We start from the raw sequence: 12,800 nt of genomic DNA on the forward strand, positions 1-12,800 counted from the left end.
TTGAATGCTTGAACCGTGCAGCGATGCTTCTTGAAGCAAAATAAAGACGGCGTGCCAGGGATAATCCGAACGACAATGCCAAAGCGCCGTACAGGATCCACTATCTAGCTTTAACAGGATTTGGGTGTTTATGTGTTTACGGCTTGCCTTACAGGCCGCAGTCTGGCAATGTAAACTAATCTTATCAAGATCCACCAATTTTCATTAAAGCACTCATAGAGCATTAAGTCTCAGTGTGAATCCATTGATAGCAGGGGAGCGAAGGGGGTGTTGCTCATTTTAACTGAGGGTTAACAGCTTGTTTCCATACAAGGGGTGGCTGTCTGCCCTCAGGATGGGACGACCTGTTGTGGCACGAGGCAGTGGGCCTAATCCTCATAATGAGAGCCACAAAGACAAAAGCATTAAAGCATGGAGCAAAATAAGGATAATGGCTGAAAAAAATAGGCGATGTTGCTTAATGAGCTAAAGGGAAATGTTTTTCAAAAAAACATGATGTGCGGATCTATGATCACAAGTCAGCTTTAACAATGTAAACAACACATTCCCACCCAATTTTCCTAAATCGGAGATGGGAGATGCAGTGCTCTGACATGTTGCAGGGCGGTGATTAGTAGGTATGGCATTGTGAATAATGATTCCGATTCATTAAAGGTTCTATTAATGATCGTGTTAGAAAAAGTATTACGGAAAACCAAATTTGCTACTGAATGATGTTATAATTACAATAAATAAAATTTTATTTTTAATTAATGAGATCAATAAAATACATTTACTTAAAAAAATTACACAGAAGTTTATTGTCTATATGTCCCAAATGAATTCCAGTTATTGTCCTTAATATTTAACAATGTTACAATAAATAAATAAATAAAATTTATTGTAACATTTCATTAATTGATTTTTGACAGTATACTGATTGGTTAATTGGATGACATTACAATATTAACAACAACAACAACAAAAACTTTTGTCACAAGTATCATAAAAATAAAATTAAAAAAAAATTAAAAATAAAATAAAATTGAGCCACCAATGTAACTACAAAAAAAAAGAGAAAAAAAATTCTTAAAAAAAAAAAATCATGATTTTAACACTATAAAAAATATTTTTTTACAGTTGTAATGAAAACAAAGATGACTTAAATATAGAAAATACTAATCCAATGTGTAATTTGCTCTTTGTAATTGAAAATAGTTGCAAAGAAAACCCTACATCTACGTCCTACGTCTTTTTCCAATGTACAGTAAATATTGTTTAAAATTTATTTGATTTGAGTGATTTTATCTCATTTGTCATCAAGTTGTTTTTTCAGTATTGTATGGCTTCCGGCCACCCTGCTCATTAAACATTAGCATCAACCATTAAAAACCAATATTGGTCAACCACTAGTAATTTTCTGATCCTATCCTTCCTTCCACTGTCCCATAAAGGCAAAAAGCCCATTACAATAAATAAAGGATTGTACACATTCATCAAGACACCAGAGATACCAGCTCCATATCTTACCTTCATGAGTCAGTCAGTATGCTCTCAAATGCATTCAGATGAACTGTGTAGCCCAAATTTTGAGTGAGAAATTGACAACTGCACCCCCTCTATCAGCATGAACCATGGTACCATCATGAAGATTCTCCCTGGTGTCCTACTCTCTCCTCCTTTTGATTTGCATTACAAAGGGCAGGATCAACGGGCTTGGGTTGGGTAAGCTGGCAGTGAACATCCCTCTACGGCGAGCCATTGTGTTGTTATGCAGTGCACATTCGACACAGTGCAACAGGCCTGGTGTGGGGAGATTCCCAGCGCTGCTCTGATGTATCCGATGCAGCTTTTAGTTTTGGCCAGCTTCTGACCAAAAGTGAGGGATTTTTGGCTTGTACTGTGGTGATTGCGCAAAATTCTTTGGCGGATTGCTTGCATGCGAGTCTTAAATATCTCAGTAACTCTAGTAGCAAGAAACAATCGTTATTTCTAAAACTGAAGGCTTCTCTGTCTGTGTGGGTTATGATATTGGAGAAGGTGAACAGAGAAGTCTCAGCTTAAATAAAGGCTGATTTTACATTCAAATCGGCAGCATTTTCCTGTGAAGATGTCATGTGTGAACATAATGCCCATTTTCTAATAATAGTCTCAATAGCTGGAAAAGTGCAATCTAAACATATTCCTAATACTAGAATATCCGCATGTTTAATTAAATTTTAAGACTTTAATTCCAAGTTAAGACCAATGTTTGACAAACATATACATATTTAGCAGTTAAAAGTGAAGTTTTAACAACAAGGTTTGGATGACACATAATATATATATATATGTGTGTGTATATATATATATATATATATATATATATGCAAAAAAACTTTAACTTATTTAATCAAAGAATCCTGGAAAAAGTTTCCACTACTGTTTTCAACATTGATAATCATGAAATTTCTCTAGAGCATCAAATCAGTATACTGTATTAGAATGATTTCTGAAGGATCATGCGACACTTGAGTAGAAGACTGGAGTAGTGATGCTGAAAATTCAGCTTAGCATTACACAAATGAACATTTTAAAATATATTAAAATTGAAAACAGTAAAATTCTAAAAAATATATAATAATAATAATAAATAAATAAATGTTTAAGGTGACTCTGATGGAAACTTTAGCTAAAAGCTTTTAAATGACCTTAGAGGCCTCCGCAAATAACATTTAAGACTTATTAAATGCGACTTAACATTTTTTTGGCCCTGAACTTTGAAAGTTCACTTGATCCATTGCGTAGTGGTGTAATCCTGATGTACAATTTCTAGTGAAACTGGACACATTTTGGGCAATTTGAGATTTCCACTCTGGTTGATTAAGATAATCTATCAATTCCAAAATCTACAGACATCCTTGACAGTAAAACATTTCTGATTTCAATGTTTCAATGGGAGCATCTTCATACACACCTTGCCACAAATTTAAACAAATTCCTTTCTCCTCAGTATAACAGTATTTTGATCTATCACATACTCCCTATAGGGTGGAAGTATTGCTGTAGCTAAACTCATCCCCTTTTACTGTAGACACACACATGCAACGGTATAAAAATGAACAAATCCGCTGAGCCAACTGCAAGCGGATGCACCTCAAGGTAGCGCAGAGCTGCCGTTTTCATACTCCCTCCATCTCAGGGAAGCGCGACAGCCCCGCCTTCCCTTCCACGGTGAGTTCATTGAGTTCAGTCCATTAAGGCAGAGCTGCTATAACCTACTTACTGTGGCCATTTTGAGTTATTGCAAATAATTTACAGCCAACTTTTGTATTGTCTTTAGAGTGAACCGAGGATGCAAGATGGAGTCCAGACATCTCAAGACTCCCACTCTTGGACCCGTTTACTCAAGCTGATCCTTCTCTGTTCCAGTATGTGATTAACATGCCTGTTAATGGAGGATGGTGAGTCATGCTTTCGGATGGCAGTGCTAGCCTATTGTTCTCGAGGCACGTGGGTAATGTTTCAACCTCCGAGGAATGAATATGAGAGTCTGAGCCAAGAGTGAACGCGAAACCTTGGGATTTGAGATCAGGAGGATGATCTTTTAACAACTGCTTCAGTTTGCGGCTCCACATGTGCTGTGATTCAAATGACTCATAATTGGATTAATTAGAAGTAGATAATTGAATACCAAAAAGCCCAGAGCATGAAGACTTTTAAAGAGGGCTGGAGAAATACATACTGTATATTTGTAATTTTTTTATGCTTTTAAAGATATCTGAATAACAACAATAACATTGTTGATTTCGAATGAACATGGCTAAACATGTGTAAATGAGTACACACATACTAACTTAAAGATGGTCTCATTTTAACTATTACTCACTCCCACAGGTATTTCTAGCAATGCATCCCAAAATAACTTCCGACCCAAATAGCTCTCCCATGCTAAAACAAAGACAAACCTCCTTGTGAGTCTGGTGAGTCTGTACAGGCTCTTCTAAAGAAAAATTGGGAGAACCGATGCTCTCTGTTTCTTCTCTTAAGAAGAATAAAAAGATATGCATATATAAATATATTTGAGAGATTAATTAAATGTAACTAATTTGTAACCAACTCCTTTTAGAAAAAAGTAGACCGCATAAATACAAAGGAATCTCTCTCTCTCTCTCTCTCTCTCTATATATATATATATATAAATTAGAACAAAATAGAATTACATTAAGATTATAATTACTTTAAATGAATTTTATATTATATTATTTTTCATTCTTTCTGTTGATTGTCATATTCTATTAAAAGACATTCATTCAAATACAGCTTGAAAATCCCTTTTCTACATGATCAAACTTATGTTTTTCCACTACCAGACAACAAACAGGCTTACAGACATCAATGATTTGTTCAGCTTTAAATATTAATAACCAATGCCTCATTTGATCTTTTTCAAGTTTCTTTTTGTGGGCGTATAATTAAGATAGAACACACACTGCCAATGTCGGCCAATCTTGACATGAACCAATTCAGTTTGACTGATGTCCATCCAAATTTGGACAGTGCTTTGCCAGCCTTCCTTTCACTTCCTCCGGTGAGCAGCAACTGCAAAGCAGTCAGAAAGAAAGAATGTGTTTGCCTGCTTCAGCATAAGGGATGGGGTGGTGGTGAGACTGGGTAATGCTGTATCCAGGTGTTACAATGCAGGTCAGTACTGGAGCCAGGCCAGGTCATGTGGAACTCAGACAACGGTAACTTGGAGCATATGGAAATACAGCTGGCTTTGCATATATGCCACGGCTGAGTAAGTCACATACGCACACACACGCGCCACAGACACTGAGGCAGTAGAAGTGCTGAGCTCAGCGATGTTTCGTGGAGAAATCCCTCATCTGACACTCAAACGCATGCACAAACGCACATTTGCATGGTGCATGCATACAGCATGATGGTCTTTCATATGTGGTTTTGCAAAAGCTTTCATGTTATAATATGCAAAGTTCTAATTATTGTAACAAGTGAGCAATGCATGCTTTTGTGCATGATTCAAAATCAATCCATGTGAAACAAAAAAAGTTGACTTTCAATTCTTTTGCAAAATAGCGTCCTACTCGTCTCTCTGTGCAGCAATAGATGGAGTGATTGATTAAAGCTTGCATAAACCTTGATAAACAAAGCCTCTTGTCGCTTTATGTTTCATGACCTATTTCGAGGCTGAATCGTTGCCGGCGGTGATTGATGGCTTCTGATGAAAAAAGAGAAGAAAAGCGATGGGATGTTTACCGAGAGAACATTGTCCTTCAATGTATCTCTCAAGGTCTGTTGGAAGACTTTCCATGCATGAGATCCCATGCATACAGTGACCAATGAGGAGAATGACGCCAAAACAAACAAGTTCAATAACTGGAACAAAATGTTTTTCCTTAGCAACGCGTTTGTTTAATAATCCTGCTGTCAATGGCAAACAATATGATTCAAAATGAGAGTTAACAATATCCCTCTGAAATCGGAGAGATACTTTTCATAATACAAGGGTTCAAAAGCATTTATGTGTTAAATGTTCCAAGTTCCTAGTTTAAGACCCCAGATAAACACTTTGGAACATGTTGCACCGATAAATCACACTAATGTTTCTGAGAAAAGTATCTTATCAAAGCTTTATTTATTTGATAAAAATACAATAAAAACTGTACTATTGTGAAATATTATAACAATTTAAATATAAAAATTTTCTAGTAGTCAAACGATTAATCATGATTAATTGCATCCAAAATAAACGTTTTTGTTTACATTATATATGTATGTGTACTGTGTATATTATGTATATATAATTACACACACATAAATAAAGTATATATTTTGATAATATTTACGTTTATACATTTATATATTCATATTGTTATATTTTATATTATATATAAATATATTTCATATATAAACATAATATATTTTTCTTAAATATATGCATTTGTATTTATATATACATAAATATACACCGTATACACACATATTATGCAAACAAAAACTCTTATTATGGATGCAATTAATCGTGATTAATCGTTTGACAGCACTACTCTTTTCTATTTTGACATTTTACATTCTACTTCAGAAATCATTATAATATGCTGACTTGAAACAATTCTGATTGTTATCAGCGTTGAAAACAGTTTTGCTGCTTAATAATTTTGTGGAAACAGTGATGCATTTTTTGGGGGGATTCTTTGATGAATAGAAAGTTCTAAAGAACAGCAATTATTTGGAATAGAACATTTTAACAATACAAAAGTCTTTACAGTCACTTTTGATCAATTTAATTAATTATTTAATTACTTAATTTCTGAAATATTCTGACCCCAAACTTTTAAACGTAGTGTATATTAAAGTAACTAGGGATCATTTGGATTCCACGTTGACTCGAAAAGACCAATCTTCCTGAAACTTTCCACATGAAGATGAGACTATTTGCATTTCTTATGCACATTATTGCCGGTCCAGTCATTCCCTGCCCTGTGCCGCCTTGTAAAAGTTATCTTAAATGAGGAAAAAAATCGCTGTCAAGCTGTGCGCGAGTGAAAAAGCACTCAGTTCTACTCTGCCTGTTAATCAGAGCCTTGAGTGCCAGTGCTGTGTCTCCCGTCTGCGCTAGATTTGGGACTCATACATAAAGATGCTCCACTTCACTCCTTTTTCCCCGCTCTGCAGTTCTGGGTGCTGACACTTACTCCAGAGGCCTTCAACAAATGAGTGCACCATCTTCCGTCTTCTCTTTCATCAGACGCTAACCTTTTCATCACCCTTCAATGTGGCAACCATCATGGGCAATCATCTGGCCCCAGTCAGATTAATGATCTCAGCACCTAGAGTGGGTTGCCTACTCACTGCTGTAGTGCAGGAGTCTAATTGGATTGCTAGGGGTCAGCTTGAGTATTGTTACAGCGTGACCCTGACAGTTGCACTTGAGCTCGGCAGTGGGAAGACTGTTGTCATTGTTAAGATAAGAGTCATATGCGACAACATAATGCAAGTTCATGTGAGTTTGTGATGCAAAGGATGGGGGAAAGGTTTTAGGTTCTCTGACAAAAATGTCACCGGTGATGGCTGAGCCATGGCCTATGGGTTACTGGTCATGATGCTGTGGGAGTCTGAATCCAGCTAAATTCAACTGCCCAAAACTACCTGTCCTGTATCGATTATATTGATAGAGCCGTCAATTAATCATAGAATGTATAAACGTTTCCCAAAAGCATCGTTAGCTAACTATTGTAGTTAGTTCCTTTGAAATCTATTGGTAACGACAGAACTTGCAACCATAGTTGCTTTTGGGAAGCGTACCCCTGATTAAGGTATGGTTTCTGGCCTATTTTCATGAAATAAATCCTCATTTAAAATATATACATATGCATAAATATTAAATATATACATATGCATAGTACCCTTTTTTAAAGAATACTTTTATTCAGCAACGCTGCATTAAATTGATTAAAACTTACTTTAAAGACTACTAGCTCAAGTAAATACTGTTCTTTTGTAAAATAAAATGTGTCATGGTTTCCACAAAATAGTAAGCAGCACCTGTTTTATCTTTGATAACAATAAGAAATATTTCTTAATGTTTCACCAAATAAGCATATTACAATGATTTCTGAAGGATCACGTGACACCGAATTTCACATTACCATCAATTCCTATTTAATTCCTATTTAATTTGTAAAAATATATCACAAATTTACTGTTACTGTATTTTGGATCAAATAATGTAACCGATAATTTAATATAGTATAATACATTACAATTAATTGTATATTTACACAGGAAGTGAACACATGGACATTTCAAAACATTTGCTTATAATAATATTCTTAAATTGTTTCATTATCCTGACAATAATATAAAAAAAACAGAATGCATTTACTTTGCATTTACATTGACACCCTTTATGCATTTCAGTAGGTTTTTTTTTTTTTTTTAAGGTTCAAAACTAAATTTATGTCACAAGCTTGCAAAACTGCATTCTGAATATTATTTAAGGCGGGTGCTGCACAATCACTGAATTATCAAACAATGTCAAGCATGTCATGTAAGAGCAGAATACAACCACATTTTTAAGTAATCTTGATAAACCGCCATATGTCTGCTTTGTGGGAGTCAAGACTACTGAAGAAACAGGCTCTTTTTTTACACCTGAAATCCACCCGCAGAAGTAAACCTGTCAGAAGATACAGCGAAACCGAGGCCAAGGCACTAATGATATCTCTACATATTTAAAGACGCTTCACCTCTTATAAGGTTCCCACATTTCTCGCTCGAGTCGACTGTCTTAAAGCAGTAGCCATGCTCTCTGCATGACAACTATATTGCAATAACTCCCAGAATTGACTCATGTGATGGAGAGCGCTATCACTTTGTCATTTTCAATTACTGATGCTTGTCAGTAGCAATGGGATCGGTGCACTGATGTTATCTCAAGCAACCAGATCATTTCAGCTCCATTACACGGCGTGTTATCCAAAAATCTGTCGCTGGTTTCAATGATAAATGAGGACTGTGATGTAGTTAATATGAGCCAGCACATCCGATAATGTAGAGGACTCAATCTCAGGGCCATGCAATCAAGTGAAAAGTGTGAATGGAATCTCTTAAGGGTGCGAATGGACCCATTCACGGATGCATATTGGTTCAGAATATGCATTGGCTAGTGGTGTCTCAATAACATGAGGCGGTTGTGGATGCTCGAAAAAGTCTCTTTTGTGTAACATTTTAGTATTGAAAAAAGACAGCATGCACTAAACATCTAGTCCATAAATTATTCTTAAGAGGAAGAACTCTGTGTATTTTACCAAATGATCCATATGGTCTGATTCCCAGCATGAAGACGTGGCCCATGGAGCCATGTGATCCGGAAACCTCTTTAAGATTTCACAGTGATTTGGCTGGGTTTGGCTTTCTCCGGCAGGCCGACTCACACACTGTAAGAAGGCAGCTGTGGTGCTGAGAGAATTACATAATGCACATTTCAACAGTCATCGCCTACAGTAATGGGAATCCGCTCAGATCCATGGGCCTAAATGAGGAGGCGGATATGTGAGAGCTTGCGGCCACTGCCTGGACTGGCCTGAGCTTGGGTTGAAGACAGTTTTGCTGCATGCAAAACTCAGTTGCGATGCAACCAAGAATGGGGAAGTATACAGAAATATGGCTTCATCTTTTCAGTCTCTTTTTCTTTCTGTATTCTCGGCTGCCAGGGTTTCAGAGTGGCAGAGACTGCAGCACAGAATATGCATGCTTGGCACTTTTGCTCAATGCCTCCTGTCAATCCTCATAAGCATGCAACTACAGGAGCCGGTCTGTAGTTTGGGACATGACATAGGATAGATTTCAGAGAGGGAATGAGAAACATGGCATGTTTTGGTTCGTTTTGCATCGAGGTTTGCCTACAGTGAAAAAAATTAGGCACAGAAACATTTTTTACTCAGAAATTGCTAGTACATTTTATAGAGAAACAGCAAGTAACACCGAATTAAACAACAAAATTTTGACGTAAAATAACTGAAATATATATATTTTTTGTAAAACCTACTCCAGTTGTTTACAGCTTTGAAAAAACATAAGACTTCATATATGAGTTACTGAATCGTTTAGTCAACTGATACATTCAAAAACAGACTGATTCATTAATGCCACTACTGTGTGTTGCAATGGTTTTGCAGTAGTTTGTTTATAACTATTTTTGTTGTCAGAGCACAAAAAAGACCAAGTTACTTTTTGGGGGTCATTTTTCTTTTGGCATTGCATCAAAGTTTGGCTAAACTGAGAAAACACATTAAGCAATTTTCACTAAGAAATTGTTTGCAAATAAAAAAATAAATAAAAAGAGAAAGCAATTAACAGAATATTGACATAGAAAAACTAAAATAAAATAGTGAATATAGCCTATATTGAATACAACTAAATATTTTATTGTAAAACGAAACTACAATACTCGTTATTTACAACTTCGAAAAATCATTTTGGGAGGTATGGGTTAAACAGGGTTGGTTTATTCTTAGTCTTTTCTCACAACTTTTCCTTGGGGCATTTAGTCAAGAAAGCAACGTAATGACTTTAGAGAAGCGTTCCTGTAAGTAGTTGACACTGTGAAACACACAATGTGCTGCCGTAGCACATGCATTAGGCTCTTTGGAGAGTCATTACAGTATCAGTTACAGAGTTTGCCCTGGCCTGAGGATGCAAGAGAAAAAATGTCTGTGGTGGATCAGAGCGCGCAAAGATCCAAAACTATAAAAACATTTTCTTAACCACATCCTGATTACAATCTGACGTAGAAATACAAGAACATTTTAAAATGAAGGGGTCAAACATCCTCTCTGTGATTATAGTATTAACGCATAAATTAAATGTAGAAAAGACCTTTCAAAGTACTATAAGTGTAAATTTCCTTTTGCGTTGTCAGTCAGAACTCTAATGCTTATTAGTAGTTCATTGTTTGCCATATGACAAATCATGTAAGAACAGCTGGGAAGCACCATTAACTACTGTAGTGCCATTAAATGACTCAAATCTCATGCTGTGGGAAAAGTACTATTTTTGATATCTACATCCATTAGCATTTTCATAATCTCATAAAGCAATGCTACTTATTAGAGCTGGGTAATGTGCATTGGTGTGCTAAAAGAGGGCAGGACTATTTAACACTATGTGATTAAGAAAATACAGAATGGGATATAACACGGCAATTAAAACACTTCTTTGAGAGTACTGTTTGGTAAGAGTTTCTGCACTGATGTCAGAATTGTCATGTTATGAACGATCTTATCTTTTGATTTGCATCAATCAGTTTTTAAATAAGTAGTATTTCATTTACTGGATTTTGCAAAAATAGAAGTTTCCACAAAATTCATTTAAACAATTGAAATAAATAGAAATATTTGCTTTAATAGTCAGTTTTTTGTTTTAGTATTGAAAATGTTCAGCGATTATTTCTGCTGGTTACATTGATTCACCAGTAGATGGTGACAAGCGTCTGTATGAGTGAGTCATTCAACTTGCTTTAAAAACAGATCCGGTCAGGAGCGAAGCAAGTGATTGTCTTCATGAGTGAGTCAATGATTCATTCACTCAACTGATTTGTTCAAAAACACGGAATAATTCAGTAACGCCACTATTGTGTGTTGCAACCATTCTGCAGTGGCTTTGTTTCGAACAAGTTTTGTCTGACAGAAAATAAAACTGTCAATATTATATCTAAAATGTAACTCATTATTACATTATTATTCACTGAATTGCCGTATAAAAGCAATACCACACTATAGTAATTATCCTGTTTTTTTATTTTTATGTTATTTAGTATTTTATTCTTTTAAAATATTCTGGTCATATAATCCACCTCTACTGCTCATTATTATGGTTTAACAGTGGGAAACATCTCATAAAGGCATTCTTTCTCTTGTCCCGCATGCACCACAACATGTTATTGCAGCTGCAAGCAAGATTTCAATACCAAGTCTAAAAATATCAGACAGTTGAAATGAAAGCAATGAGAACAAAAGACATTTCAAGTTCCCCTAAGTCTCAAAATAGATGTTGCGAGACAAAAGCACTCCAGAATAGTCTGATGTGCCACAGTATCCCATGAGTTCCAGAATGGTCATTCGGTTTCGATGGGAACAGACGCCATTCTATTCTCTGTTCCAATATTGCAGGTACCCTTCTCCATAGGAGTAGGTGAGTCACACTGACACCTCTTCAAGGTGAGATTTTCTTGGATATCCTCTGTCATGGCTATAGGGCATGTAATGGTTGATGGAGTGGCTTCGGGCAAGAAACTTTTGTTCTAAATTGAATCTTGCGACTACTCAATCCCTCCTCAACTCCTTTCAATAGCTTCTTGCTTGACTTAGATGGATATTTGAGCTGCGCATAAAAAAATGAATTGGGTTTTTCTAGTAATATCATATTTATGACCTGAAATGGCCTCCGAGGTCTTCCAAGTGCAACGTGTCAATATGATGACTGACATTTCGCTTAGCTAAAGTCAGGATGTTTTTACACACAGCCTCACACATCATCACCAACCGCATTCAGTGAGATCTAAAAACAGGCAGAAGCTTAACCTGAGGTGAAAATCTGCAACGTCTAGAGAATAAGAAGTCTTGTAGACCTATCAAAGCTTGGTAGAAGGTCTCTACTGTTCTGGCCTATTTCTTTCCACTTACTAGAGATTACACGGTTTGTGAGCAATATTCGCTGCTCTGGAGGAAGAAGTCTGGCCTTTAGGATCACTTAGCACTATAGAGCACCAAGGGCACAGGAGCTCTATTGAGGTCAAATGTCAGTCTTTGAGTGTTTGTTATTCATACAAACCATTGAAAGTCAATAGCAAAGCCAAACACTGGCTTTCAAGCTCCGACAAACTCACTTACCACTACACACTGCAGTCATATCTATGAACTTTCTTCTAGATTAGAAAAAATAAATAAATAAATAAAATAAAAATTAAGTGCACATTTTAGTTTCTGTAAATGGTTACCATTTAACAGTTTTAATAACCTTTGGCTTCTATGCATTTCGCTTAATGGTCTTGATAAGTTGCTTTTTAAAAGTACACATTGTAATTATTTTTATGCATTAATTAGCGCATTACATTTTAGACTCTCTTGCATCCATTTTCAAAATGACCAATAATGCATGACGATCTATCAAAATTCAAGGTTAGAGGCATAATGAGCAAATAATCCAACCAAAAAACCAGGGTGCCAAAGCAGCCACCATTGCATGCACATGCTTTCACTTATCATACTGAGAAAAATGCATGGCAGTGCAATCACAACCCATAGGTTAATAAAAAT

General features: G+C 36.0%; 1 protein-coding gene across 1 annotated transcript in view; it reads right to left on the minus strand.

The window, feature by feature from the left end:
• The window catches only part of klf7a (Kruppel like factor 7a), a 38,586-nt gene that overhangs the window by 24,566 nt on the left and 1,220 nt on the right, over positions 1-12,800 (minus strand). The window lies entirely within an intron of this gene.

Source organism: Carassius carassius, chromosome 7, assembly GCF_963082965.1.
Source record: "Carassius carassius chromosome 7, fCarCar2.1, whole genome shotgun sequence".
Taxonomy (NCBI): Eukaryota; Metazoa; Chordata; class Actinopteri; order Cypriniformes; family Cyprinidae; genus Carassius; species Carassius carassius.